The 14,870-nt window shown below is 42.7% G+C and overlaps 1 protein-coding gene across 5 annotated transcripts in view; it reads right to left on the bottom strand.

The window, feature by feature from the left end:
* Positions 1-14,870, bottom strand: part of BACH2 (BTB domain and CNC homolog 2) — a 183,450-nt gene that overhangs the window by 126,186 nt on the left and 42,394 nt on the right. For 4 of the 5 annotated variants that reach the window (XM_064707286.1, XM_064707285.1, XM_064707289.1 and 1 more), the window contains exon 2: positions 14,161-14,247. The gene's annotated coding sequence lies outside the window, so the exon portion shown is untranslated. Of the gene's footprint in view, positions 1-10,851; positions 10,931-14,160; positions 14,248-14,870 lie in introns of those variants that run through there. The other variant, XM_064707288.1, reaches the window with a different exon arrangement.

The following is a 14,870-nucleotide window of genomic DNA, read 5'->3' as shown; positions in this document are numbered from 1 at the left end:
TCTCCTCTTGAGAAGTGTTGCCAAGTGCTAAAATATTTTTAATAAACTGGCCACAAAAAAGGAAATAAAAAAGGACAGAAGCCTGTCATACTATCACCTGCTTATTTGTCAAATCCTTCCATCCTATCCCTTTGCCCTCCATGACAGCACTTTCAGTCCAGTTTTGTTAGAGAAATGAGAGCAAGGTTGAGTCATATGTAGTCTTGAGAAAAGGTATGACCAGCTATTTTCTCTCCCTAAGAACCCTGGACAATGTTACTTTCTTTTCATACATCAATCACAGAAAGGATTGGTAACTGTTTCAGAGTCACTAAAAATTAATCAGTCCCTGAGAGGCCAAGCTGGTTGAGAAACTGCTGGCTGGAGCAACAGAAGTAGGCATGACTTGCCTTCAACAAAGCAGAAGGCATTTGGTTTCAGTTAAAGGGGTAAAGGGTAGTAAAACTCGGCCAAGTATTTATTTATTGGACCAGAGTGCCTGCAGCAAGAAAGGAGGGTGAGATGGTGTAAAGTTTTTGTAATCCCAACCTTGGAAGAGAGGCAATTGAACTCTGGTTTCACTGTTGGAATAAGACAGCACAGAAAATACTTGGTATGTGGTGTAGAAATGATGATTTATAGAAGCAATAGGGTGTCAGTGTGTGTGTAAAACCAAAAAATCTCTAAAAGCCCTAAAGCTTTCCCAAGACAATACCTTTTCTTTAACCTGCTGGCCATAACTTTCTGCCAGTTCAAGACAGTCAGGAGCATGAGGAAGCAATAAGCCAGCAGTGAGATTGCTGCTTTGCAGAATGATGCTTTCAGTTCAGCAGTGGGGAATGCTGACTGGGCATCACTGAAGCATACCCTTGGGATTCTCCAGCGTTAAACAAATAAATTAAATAAAAGTTACAAGTATTAATGGAGCTTTATGCAGTCCTGACCCAAATGTCCACTCAATGGAATGGCTTCTTGATAATACTTCAGTACGGGTTAGTAAGTGCTAGCTGTGAATTTTCTGGCCCTCAGTGATGTCCCCCCACTTGGTGTGAGAGTAACATAACAGGGGTGGGCAATAAGAGACCCCCAACTCTGGATTCATTTCAACTCTGGTGAACACAACTGATTTTTGGTTCATGGCAAAGCACAAAAAACACAGAGGTCCATCTGAGGATACTGCAGAGACTCATTGGATGTGTGGCAGAGAGTAAGAAAAAACAATGAAGAGGAAAAGTGGGATAACTATGCAGTCTTTAGCTGGGACTGTCAGGCAACAGTTAATGCTGAGGAATCTTGCAATTCTGTTTACGTTCTTTCAGCACAAGCAGGTGTTGGGAAGCCCAGGATGGGAGGGGCATGCAGATAAAAAAAAGAAAGAGGAACCACTTTTTTTTGTTGTGTGCGTGATCTATTCAGATGAATCTTTTTTACCGACAGGCTCTCTTCCTGGAATCAGCACGGATGCCCAAGTGACACTTCTGTGGCTCTCTGATAAACACACAGAGTACCTCAAATGTCTAGGTTATGTTGCCTGTTTGTGGTGGAGGTTTTGATGGGAGTTCTGGGGTTATTAAGTAATTTTTAACAGAGACATTATTAAAACCTTCCAGCTTTTTAAAATTTAGATTTATCTTGTTGAAGGTTTTTTTATTTTCATACTATTATAGTCATGTGCTGTAACGCTTACCATCTGAAAAGTGAGACTGAAAGGACACATATCCATTGACACACATCTCATTTCTTCCCTTGACACTTTGAATACAACCGTGCACACGACGTTTACAGTGACAAATTTTGCACAGAGGAATGCTCTAACCTGCAGATTTCCCTCCAACTGCTGCTGCTCCTCGTCCAGTGCCACAGCCACCTCTCTCCCTTTTGCTGCAGCCTTTTGTTACTGAACGTCAGTGTGACTGGCTGAAACGGTTAGTGTGGCTGACAACATGCCACTGCTCTAAAGGAAACAGGCAGAGGGCAAAGCAAAAAAAACAAAAAACCAAAAAAACAAACAACCAAAACCAACAACACCCAACCCAAAACCTCTACCCATCTTAGACAAAAGAAATCAGGCTCAAAGACCTATGACCAACCTCCCTCTTCCCAGTTATAAAGAAGGTCCTTGCACTGCAATAGACATGGCATTTCAATCAACTCCTATACTGGGAAAATGGGTGCACTTCTGCCTGCCCCAATACATATCCTGGAGTGCTTCAGTTCCCAGACATTAAAGGCAAGGGTGGACTGGTGATGGGAAGGAAAGGGAACAGGAAATAAAATGGTTAAAACCAAAGAAACAAACCAGCATGAACAAAATAAAAATAAACCACCAAAAATGCAACCCAGCATCAGACAGGAGATAAAGCCTGGCCTGTGATTCAGCAGATTCAAATGCTCAGAAGTACAACAGCCTGTGTGCACTACTAAAAAACAGCAGCAGTCCATTCCAGTATGGATTTGCAGCACTTTGTCAGCACTAATGATGTTACCTCATTAAAAGAGATAAATGCCTTACTGTACTACCAAAAGCATCTGCTCCTTCCTTCTCACCTGTTCTCCATCAGGGCGATCAGCAGCAGTGCAGTGAAAAGAAATCAAAATACAACACTTAACTCACTTAGAGCCACTTGCTAAAGTTGCTTTGTGTTGTTCTAATGTCAACGTTTTGATGTCATTTTTTAATGGGGTTATGCTATGCTTCCTACCAGGTACCTCTTCTCTTGACACTAAATCAGCATAACAAAGAAAACAAAGCCCTGTGAACCACCACGGCCCACCAGCTTTCAAAGGACTTCTAAAAAAATAAACTAATGTCTACTTCAAATAATTCATTCACTGTTGAATAAAATGATGCAACTTCAACCACAGCAGGTGAATTAGGTAAGGGGGTGACAATGACTTCTCTCTGCTAACACCCTCTGACACATTGCCACGCTCAACACAACAGTTTTCTTCCAACAGATTCCTCTCTACATGCAAAGGTAGCAGTTTACAATAATGAATGTTTTATGCATTATTCCTTTGTGTATAGGGTCTCCCAAGTACACATTATTGAAGACTATTAAACTCTCTATTTAGCAGAATTACCAATGTGCCTTTGGGGAAATTATTACAATGAAGCTGTACTGGTATTTAAACTCCAGTTGTTTAACAATCTTTTCCTAATCACCCATCTAGGTATCAACATTAAAGTGCAGTCAGACTTCTTTCAGTGCAGCATAAACCTGTCTATGAGCTGCTTATGGAAATTCATTTAAAAGAATGAGTATTTCAACTTGGCATGTTTTTCATAATTAGCCTCAAACAGCTTGTGATTTAAAATAATAGGAACTCCTTCCTGATCCTCTTCACCAAGCAGAGCCCTCTACAGTTAAACCTGGTTACAGAACCAATTAACTATTTGCAGCCACAGTGTTTCTGTCAGCATACTAATATCTGCAAGATACCAGGTCATTCAAGGAAAATTTGGCCAAGAAGGTCCCATTCTTTAGAAATGGCTTTTCTGTGAGAAAAAAACCTGTCCTGGGTGCAAGGGATGGAGCAGTCCAAAAGCTGCCTGTACGCAGTGCATGCCCAGGTCCCTCCTCTGGTCCAGATACAACTCAGAGAGTTGGGCAAAGTCACAACAGAGCAGTTACTAACTGGTTTTTGTGCCCCTCAGACCATTTCCCTTGTTCATTCTGCACAATACAGCTATAGCTAGCTACTCTCTAAATGTGCTTGGTTTTGTGGCAATGAGTCAAACTTGGTTCTAAATTTGTAATGTGTGTCTGTACCTGCCGTGACAAGAACAAATATTTTTCCAATGGGAAGAGTCTCACATTCTCAGGGGAAGAGGAAGTAAACTTCACCCTTCTAGAAATCACAGAATTCAGCTTCCTGGGGTGGGGTAGAAGAGACCTAGGTCTCAACCTTTCGAGTTTCCTCCATGACCTTCAATAAATCACCGTGTTCCTGCCCTCATTTTTCATCAGTATGAAGTGCTGAGGTTCTATCTATGGGGCAGTCAGGCTCTCCAGCAAACACAAAAGATACCTTGTTCTTGCTAGTATGTTACACTAACAGTTTTACAGCTTCAACCCCAGTTCAATGTTCAGTCAACCTTCAATGAAAAAATCAGCGTTAATTTATTGAAAAAACACTGAGAACAATCTTACAAAACCAGTGGTCACAGAAACAGAATATAAGTAATGGAGCTGAGCAAAAGGGCTTGACATCTTATGAACATCTTATGAAGACATCTTCATTAACATCTTACGAAGATGCAAAATTTAGGCCATCATATGTGCATGTTTTGATATGCCAGAATTCAAATTTTATGTCCAAATACAGATAAAGGCCACTAAAGCCATCACTGGAAGTTTGTATGTATACTAAAGATTCTTCTGACAAGTATGAGTCATATACTATCTGCTCTTCTTGGCTCTAAGGCAGGGCTGCACAATGAAGTTGTTTCCACCAGGACCAGAAGTCCTTCAGGGAACAATCCTCAGGAAAAAAGCACAGCAAACAGGTGGGCATATTTTAGCCATGCACTAATTTCCCTATAAATCAATGGACAAAAGCTCTTCCTTTCTCCAGTTACAAACTCAGAGCCAAATCACCTTCTCTGTTTTACAATCTCATTGATATTGCTTAAGTTACACATGCACCAGAGCAGATTTTGTCCTTGGGGGCACTGGGAGACCAAACCTCCCATAAATAAGAAAGGAAACAATCTGTTCACCTCCACTGAAGTGGGATGAGGAATGTCCCTTTCACCTAAAGAAGAAGACATATGTCTAAGAGACAAAGGGAAAATGCCACTAATTTCACTTCAGCTTGCCTCACCATTAGGAAAGACTTTTATGTACTCAAAAAGTTTTTCAGACATTTAAGGCTATTTTATGCAACAGCAGATCAGAAGCCCTGAAGTCTATCAGCTGTTGGCTTAGAGAAGTTGCTGGTGTCTACTTCACTGTCATCCATCCTGTTTGATAGGGGGGATCAAGGGTGCACTCCATTGCCTGAATTTGTCAGTCCCTTTTCCTATTGCTTACTTCTTTACCTCAACACTGTTTTCACAACCATGAGGTGAAATGCTTCTGCTGAGCTGTACAAAGTCCAACCCTGTCTTTAGCTTAGTTTGCTGATGACTGGCTTTACCCCATCAAGCAGATTATGGTCAGCTTCATCAGCACCACCACTGGCACAAGAGGGAATGGGGCAAGTCCTGGCCAAGGACAAGGTAGGAAGAGAAAGAAAATGAGTGGTCGTAACTGGGATTGGCATAGGCTGCCACAAAACCTCTGGTCCCTGACGTGTGCCAGAATAGACATTGTACAAAAACACAACAAGTACACGTTGTGGCATTTAACACGGGGACATTGCAATATCCAATGTTCCTGTCTTGTTATGGCATTTTGTTGATCACAGCAGAGGACAGACCTCACAAAAGCACATGGCAATACAATGTCACGTTTATTCCACAGTACTTGGTGTAGACCATTAGGTGGACCAGCAGCCACCCCAGCCAAACTGTCACTTTGTCTCTCCTGCCACCTACTGTACTGAAAACCAAAATATGTGTCGCCAACTCACGTGCATTTCCACCTGTGTTTGGAAATACTAACCTTTAGTTCTCATAGAAATGCCACTGCATGCATATGGGAACTCCCCGCTATCATCATTCCTTCAGCAATGCTATCCAGTGTTTCCTGTTGAAGGCTAACTCCAGCACTTGGAGCTCTACTTAATTCACTAATGCTTCAGGGTTAAAATTAGCATTAAATCCTAAGAATTCTCCAGAGTTTAGAGTGCAAACCCCTCTCTCCTTTTGCCCCACAGAGAATTAATCACAGAAGATTTATTTTAAATGGTGAACAGGCTATGACACCCCACAAACCTCTGCCCCTTAATTTTCTGTTATGTCCAATGACAACACTCATTGGGGGCAAAACCCAGCAGAAAAGTAACTTCCCATTGAGCGTGTGATTTTCAGCCTGTGGGCAGGGGTGAAACTCCTGCTGCACTTGAGCTGCACAACCAAATGTGTGTCACCCAAGAACAGACCTGCCCCATGCAAGAGTCTGTTTCAGACCGTGGTTTACCCTTGTCCTTTTAACCTCTCGCTCTCACAAAGCCATTTGAGCAGGTCAGGCTGTGCCACCCGTACCCTCAGCAGTGCAGTGCTACCCACGGCGTCCTCCCACGCAGTCCCACTGCCGACGACATCGCTGCTGCACAAAGGGCTGCACTGATGCTGTGTCCAAGCAGGGCATCCCAGCAGGAGAATTCTTTAACCATAACTATCTGGGTTCTGCCATCCTTCTGGACACCGTTAACCACAGTGAATAGCAAGGAGAAGGGCAGCAATGAGTTTGAGCTGGTCCAGACTAGTCCAAGCCCACCACAGAGGCTTCAAACCCTTTCATGGTACTGGTATGTGGAAACCAATTAGCAATCAACTCAAAACCAAATAGACAGATATCCCATGTTAATTATCCCATGCCATTCTCCCAGAATGCACAACAAGTTTATTTTTCAGTATTTTATTATTAATTTTAAAAAGTATTCAAATAGAAAACAACAAGCTGAATTTTGTAATAGAAATCTCATTACTTTGTAGTAAGAAGCTACCCTGTGGGTGCTGGTTTATTTTCCCATGTATGGTATTCCTTTTACCTACTCAACAGCTTGGGACTTTATGACAGCAGTTATCTTTGATCCAAGGAGTATTGTGATGAGGGAGGAAGGCATCCAACAGTTGCATGATATAGTAAGCAATCAAATGTATTTATTTACCCTGTGACCACAGTAATCAAGAGGTATTAAAATGTGGAACGGAGCATCAGTTAAGTGCATTTTAAATCTGATTTTTCCCTGGTTGTGGTTAGGAAATTGTTGACTAGCAGGACTCTTTAGGGTCTTTACAGGCTGCAATTAGTGAAGCAGATACAGAAGATAAATTGCTCCACTCCTGCAAAAGCAAGTCTTATTTTTGCAAGTAAGAGTGGGCCTTCCATCTTGGCACTTAAAATTTGATCAAGTGAGAAAAAAACCTTAATATAATTCCACTCACTCCCAGATCAACTTCTCTGAAAAATGAGGACATTTCTTCTCCTTAAACAAATCCGACAAGGCTATAACTAAAAATATTTTTGTAACACACAGAGTTCAGTATGAACACTGGAAAACAATTGGCAAGAGCAATTGGAATGTCTAATTCCAGCTATTTAGCCACCAAAATGCTTCAAGAGCTGTGATACATCCACTTAAAAGCCAAATATGGCTCACAAATAGCTATTAAACATGAATGAACTTATCAAGAAACAACAGTATGTTCCCATTAATTGTACAAAAGCTGCAAAGAGGTTAAAAAAAAGACATTTCTACAGCATCTGATCAGAAGTGACTTTCACTGACACCAATTTAATTTATAACAAAATCAGGGCAATAAACTAAAGGATCACATTAGCAGTTAGTAATGCTACAGGAGCTATCAGTGAAAAGCTAATGAAATGAACAGAGCCTTAAAACAACTTGTATTTTTTAACACAGACTTGAAAACCTGCTACTGCAAAGGCACTGTCAGAGGGTGCTTGAGCATACTCACTAGCAACTTTCAGACAACTTTTAAGGTTCCCTAAGGATGCTCCAAGGAAATTCAAGAAGGCAATTTTGTACACAAATGCTATCTATATTGATGTATCACTTAACAAACCTTAACCTTAAACCAAAAATTTCATCTCCAATAGAACTTTTACCTCCGCTGTGCTTGACCACATGGAAGGCAAAGAGATTTAAGCTTGTTTGGTCTATGGCCGATGGAGACTTTCTAACAGAAATGGAAACTGGATGATAAGCAGGTAATAAGCTGCTCCCAGAGTTTCCCTTGCTTTGAGCAGAATGAAGCCACTGGGAGATTTCGGAGCAGATTCTACAAACAAGCTGTTAAGAAAAGCCACTATCCAGAAGGCTCAACAGGAGGAAAAAGGAAGCAGGGAAATCGCAGTTAATGGGATTTGGCTGCATCCAGAAAACAGCTAGGTTTCAAATACATTACAAACAGTCCTGCACTTCACTGCTGCATCAATTCATTGCTGGATGAGAAAAATTTACTTAGATTGAACTGTTTAGAATAAATCTTGTCTCTCCCCTGAAATGTCCTTTGGATGAACACACGACAAAGAGGAAACTGCCACCACTACACTATAACTTCTATAATTTTCTGTTAGGGGGAAGGAAGGCTAGAGATTTATTTATTTTGAGGTTATTTCCTAAGTCCCATAAATGGACGCTTGGGCCATTCACCTTAGATATCACTGCACAGTACTATAAAGTTTGCCTAAGTTTTCCAAAGGAGAGAGTCACTATCCTGTCCCATCGAAAGGATAATGTGACATCAAACATAGAGGGTTACCTCTCTCCTAGCACCTCTCTCCTTGTCACAACATAAGGAAGTTGAGCCACCTCAGCAGGAGGTTCTCAGTGCCTCCCTTCCCAAGCCTTGGTGGGGACATCCTGCTCATCCTCCAACGTAGGAGAGAGAGACTTAGTAGTTTAAAGCAACTAATTGAAAGAAAAATTGCCATAGACAATGTCCTCTACCTTTGCAAACTGCTGCCAACCACAAGACATGATTCAACACGTATGAACTCCATACTCATCCCTCTCAGATCCCAAAGGAGGCAGCGCCACAGTACGTGCCAGGAGGGAAGAGGCCAGCAGCAGCAGAGAAATTTCTAGTCTAATCATGAGACAGACAGAAGAATGGAAACGATAGGAGAAGTGAGATAAAAGAATTAGGGGGCTGATAGCATCAACACACTTTAAGAAGAAGGAGAGGAAGTTGAGCGGCTGTGAAAGAGGGGGAAGGAAGAGCAAGGCTGATTTTCCCGATAGACAGGTCATAAACAGTTCCCGAAACCTGCCTAGTCGGGCTGCTTGTCTGACGTACAGATGCAAAAAGCAACACATGTGGCATCTTTGAAGCGGAAAAAGGAGACGTTGAGGACTGGGGCACTCCGTAGGGGAATGAAAGACCTACCAGTCTTCTAAGTGCCATAAATAGAGACGAAGCTAGAGCTTTCAACCAATAATGAATGTGAATAGTTTGAAATAGTTTAGAATGGTCACTAAGACAAAAATCTTAAAAACTGGCTCCTCGCAAATGCATTTTCTTCTGGAAATCCCACGCCCACTGCTGAGAGATTAGCTTTACAAAGTGAGAATTAAACTGGAATTGCAGCTCTGGGTAACAACAGGAAATGTTGCTCACAGCAACAGAAAATGTAGGATGATTAGGTTTTTGGGGAAAAAGGGAAAGAAAGTTACAGTAACTATGCAAACAGAATAAATAACAGTGCTGTCCTTCTCCAAAACCTTTCCAAGGATCTCAGAGCAATCGACAGCCATTCCCTATTAAAGGCTGCTCTGCTATGGCCACAGCTTATTGCACCATCTAGGTCCCAAGCCTGGCTGTACTGTTCATCTTCACAGCTCTGTCCCTCTGCTGATCCTCACAGCAGACATCAGCTGCTGGGGGATCTGTGCCCTGCAGGACCCCAGCTGGGACTTGGGATGTTGCCAAGTGCTCCTTGTACATAAGTAACGAGGTGGCCTCATCAAGGGACAGACAAGACAAAAGGTTTCCACCAAGTGAGAAAGCTTCAAGCCCAGAAGGGAAGGCCCTCCCCACGCTGAACGTGCTGTGCTCAGCGGCTCAGCCCAGCAGAGCAAGTGGGCTGGGAAAGCCAGCCGTTTTTCAGACAAAAGTGTAAAAAAGCAGCAGGAGGAGAAAAAGGGAAAGACAAGGTCAAGTTAGAGGGAGGCAAGCTCCAGACAAACCCTCCCCTCCCCAGAGGAAAGCACCTCAACAGACATTGCTGTGGAGTCAGCAATGCAGAAGGTACTACTCAGCAGGAGAACACGTCATGTTAAAATACAAATCGTTGTTTACATGCTCCCCCAAGTTCCTTAACTGTTGCTGAGAATTTTAGGAAATACTTTGCATTGGACTTGTTTTATTGCATGTTTCCCACTAATCTCCAGTTCCAGTTTCTACTTCTATTCTTAATTTTTAATCACCACTGGGACAAAACAGTAACATTTAGATGCTGGCTTGCTAAGAAAACTGGAGTAACTGGGAGTTATATTAACAATACTTAAATACAGTCTATTTAAAGGTTTGAACGCATCTTGTTAGAACACTGCATAAATTAACCCAACCTAATTCTCTAGGATGTAACAAGATCTGAAAAGCTCCAAGTTTCATGTTCTCTCTTACCACCCACTTAAAAAACCAAAACCCAACATGCTGGGGTTAGCTTAGGTTGCAAACGAAAACAAAATTCACATTCAACTGAATAAATGCAATTTACTCCTTGGTGCAACAAAGATGATGCCACAACCAGCTCAGAACCAAAGCAAGAAGAGGTTCTCTCCCACCCCCTCCATGCATACCCCCCTCATTTTTGCTGTTAATGATGCCCCCCAGCCTGACTGCTCAGGATCCCTCACTGCTTGCTCCATCCCTCCCCACTGTCTGAAACCATTCCTGGATGGAGCAAAGCATGCCCTGCTGCTGCTGGGCTCGCAGTCTCCCCTGCACTGGCGGCCAGACAAAGCAAACTCCAGTTGCATCACGGAGCAAACTCATTTTCCAGCAACCTCCCAGCCCGGAGTTTACCGCTACTGTAATCCAGTGCTGTCAACAACGCCGCCTTTGTTGCGCGCCCGTGTGCGCCGCTCGGGTTGTTGTTTTGCGTGTTTTATTATTTCTTTTCTATTATTATTATTTATTTTAAGGAGAATTTTTGTTTTAAATGAGTAATCTGTTTTCGAAAGATTTCTCCTCCGTGCTGGCTCCACCCTGTACTGTAAACGAGACATTACCTTATACAAGAATGAATCTGCTGCATTCCTCTGTCTAGCTGCCTCGCAGCACATTTCCTACGCTCACAGCAGCCCCGGCAGTGCATGCTCTCCCACCCCTTCCCCCCCACCTTTTTCTCTTTTTTCTTTACCCTTTTTTCTTTTTTTCCTTTTCACTGCCTCGCTGTGTTTTTGTGTAAATGATCTCACATGACTCAACAAATCCATCTGCCTGGAGCAGGCCAAGTTTGGAGCCTTCCCAGGAGGGAGGAGAAGAATTGCTTTGTGGAAAGGACCTGGAGCTTTGCCCTTTCTCTGGCTCAAATTACCCGCCTGTCAGGCCTGACGGATTTGGCTAAAAATAAAAGGAAGCGGGCCGTGAAAAGGAGATGAATGAGCTCAGCAGTTCCTTAGATAACATGGGGTCTGGTGTCGCCCAAAGATCCCAGAGCAGGAACTTCAGATGCCGGACATGTAAGTGTGGTGCTGCAGCCTCAGTGAACTCGGCTGCTTGAGGACCAAAAAAAAAAAAAAAAAAAAAAAAGGGCACAAAAAAAGGCAAAACTAACCATACGCTGTTGGAAATAAATGCCTTAAAGACACTCAGAGCAGGAAAACTGCCTGCTGCAGATGTGGGCTTGTAAATGGGGAGATTACTGGGGTTTCCAGAGGGGAAAGGGGGTGTGGGGGGGTGTGGCAGGGGGCTGTACGTGATGTAAGCCTCCCGCCCTGACCAGGGAGCCTCTGCATCCTTCCTGCAAATGCCTGCCCAGCGCCCGCAGCGGGTATTAAGCACTTAGTTTGGCAATGTAATGACACACTGCAACAATCTGTAATGCGAGGCAGTCAGCAAAGCCCTGGCTCGAAAAGCTCTTTCTCCTAACCATTAACCATATGTTTGGCTCCGCCGCCGCCCAAGCGAGCGGGTGTTCCAGCGCACCATCTGGTTTCTATCCACACAAGCAACTGCAAAGCACAGAGTATTTCCCTCTGGAGCTGTGTCTTCCTCCCTGGCCCCTGGTCCCCACCCAGCTCCCCACTCCTCTGCTCCCCATCTTCCTCCTTCCACCCCTTTCCAGCAGCAACTTCACCTTCCTGTCCGACTAATGGCTCGAAGCAGTGGAGACCCCAACTACCCCACAAAAGGTGCAGCAGAAGAGCTGTCTCGTGCTGCCCTCCGTGATCTCACACGCCTACACACGTGTGTGAACACACACACTCAGAGGGACTGCATCCCCCATCACCGATGTATCACATTAAAAGATCAGTGTGCTCTCGAGTGGCCCAGGAGCCGCTGCAGTGTCCATCACGTCTCGCTCACGCACACATGCGCACAGCGAGTGCTCAGTTTGGATTACATCAACTCTGTGCCGACACTGCGAAAGGACTTCAAGGATGTACCTAACAACAGGAGGACCAATAGCAGTTTTATCTCCTGTTCTCATGCAGGGCTTTCTATGGACATCAGGTGTTGGTCCCCATCCCACCAAAATAAGAACGCTCTGGGGGGACAAAAAAGAAGTACAAAAGGAAAAAGAGAAAGATAAATGGAATGAGAGTGTGCTGAAGAAAAAGGAATGAAAATATTTACTTTTCCTGTGATAACTAAACAAGCTCTTTCTGAAACGATAAAAAAAGCTTTCAAGTGTTGTATTTTAGAAGGCCTTGTACCATATGTTTGCTTTACGACTTTATGAATTCTAACTACTATTTATGTTTTTAAAGCACTTCCATCATTCCGTTTGTTTCTGAAGTACCTATGGGACATCAGCAGTAATTTTCCCCTCAGGCTGGCCAATTTAAGATTAATCATGACCTATTGCAAGAAAGTATTCAGGGATGCAAGCAATAGGATATTCAGCGAATCCAACACTTGCTCCTTTAAAGTAAGTTTATATTCCGCAATGAGTCACACATACTGTGTTTATCCAAGTTACCAGTGCTACAAGGGAAAAAAAAAGCCCATTATATTTGCAAATACATAAAAATCACAGCTGTAAGCACCCAACTGCTTACACCAGGACTTGTTTCTATGACTGGATATTGATTTTTTTAAATAATGTGTCATTATACCAATGTTGATACAGCAACTAGCTTCCTGGAATATGCAATTTAATACTAAAAAAAGCTGGTTTTAGGAAATATCAAATCCACACCCATTCATATGCTTTTTAAATGTCCTTCTTGGTCATGACTACAGCAATGCAAAGCCCCAACTGCTTTTTTCCTCACCTTGCACCTAACGAAGAAAATGCACTTGCCAGTTAGAAACAGCTCAGTCTAAAGCAATAAAAGCTTTGCTGATCTCAATAAAATACTGCAGAACTTCTTCAACAACTTCTTCAACTGCTGCTAGAAACCTACATTGGAAAAGATGATGCATATTTTTCAAACTTCCTCCGTATGAGAAATCAGTGAAAGAAAAAGCACACCGTAGGCCCTTATCCCAGAATCAAACAGGCGTGGGGAAAACCATATGCTTGTGAAAAGCCTGATGACTTCACTAGGATTGCCTAAGAAGACTGAGGATAGGATCTGCTCCCAATTACAAATGTGGAGCGTAATTAGCACTGTACAGTCCCCCTGCCTTCATTCTGCACTCCCCTTCAGTGAGGGAAATAATTAAAATGATTTAAACCATAAGAGATGCATTTTAGCTAGGAATTTACTTTTCCTGCAAAAGGGGATTTAAATATGTTAAAGTCCATTAATTCAAGATAATATGTTGCAAACATTAGTATGCTTAAATATCACACATTAGGTTTCCTACAACCATGCAATGAGAAATTGTCTTCACACACAGAAAACAATTGGCAGTCGTTCTCTAAAGCAGTAAAGGTCTAGGTGTGGGTCTGTTAGCAGATAATGATCTGCTGTGATCCAGAAATCCTTTTAAAGGGGGAATTCAAGGGAAATATTTGCAGATTCAGGGTTCTGCATTCTGAAGGGACTGCTGGTCATTTGACCTTCTTCCATGAAACAGGCATGGAGCTTCCCCGCCTACATCGACGAAGCTGTAAGAGGTCGAAGGAGAGAATCTCCTAGGGTTAAAAAAAGCCCGTAAAAAACCCCCAACAAAACAAAAAACCCAGTCTCAGATACAACAGCCTGACATAAAGCAGGAAGCTACTGCAGCCCCAGCATCACTCCCTAGCACTGTGGGATTACCCACACCCTCTCCTCTGGTCTGAATGAATTAACAGCCAGCTACTGGGGCTTGTTATACCTTGTCACCTTCCTCTAGTCCTCAGCCCTTGAACAAAGGGCCACTGGCAGCCTGAAACCCAGCCAGTTTTTAAAGCATAATAAAAAGTGGTGTCACGTTATTACCTGAATCCACTGAGTCCTCCTGACAACAACGATGTTTATGCAATCACATTTTTCTGTTTTTAAAAACTTCTCTCTTGCCTCATTGCTCTGTGTGAAAAACAAAACAAAAGAGATAATTGATTAACTGCAAGCAATTATCTATTATTTGCATTATAGCAGTTTTGCAGTAGATATTCAGGTCTTTTGCTTTCTGCCTCACCTCATAAAAATATTAAACAAGAAAAAGTTTTTTCCCCAAAATTACTCATCGATCAAAAAGAAGCAACAGATACCAGTTTGGAGAGGCAGATGAGATACCACAGCCCTCCACTTGTAGAGCTACACAGAAGAACACAACTCTCCTATGTCCAAATCCTCTGCCCTCTTCCCAGGCCATCCTGCCTGGCAGCACCAGGACCAATGCCAAGCAGACAGTGCCACCAAAAGCAGAAATACAGAGGGAGAGATAGCTCATTAAATTTCTTTCAGTATCAACAGCAAATACATGCCACTAATAACCACAGCAGTGATGTAAAAATAAATAAAACTTGCAAAATTGCACTGACAGTAGATTACTTAATCATAAAGTTTCTCCATACTCTGTACCTACAACATGATTTAAGTAGTGATTCCACTTAAAATTCTCAAAAGGGTCTTTTAGTCTGTGTTTACTCCTCACTTCCCATATTAGTAGCCTTAAGGTTTAGTGTCAAATTCTCCTGCCAATATAC

Source organism: Zonotrichia leucophrys, chromosome 3, assembly GCF_028769735.1.
Source record: "Zonotrichia leucophrys gambelii isolate GWCS_2022_RI chromosome 3, RI_Zleu_2.0, whole genome shotgun sequence".
Classification (NCBI taxonomy): Eukaryota; Metazoa; Chordata; class Aves; order Passeriformes; family Passerellidae; genus Zonotrichia; species Zonotrichia leucophrys.
Note: the sequence above shows the minus strand (reverse complement) of the source record. Positions and strands in the feature narration are given on the sequence as shown.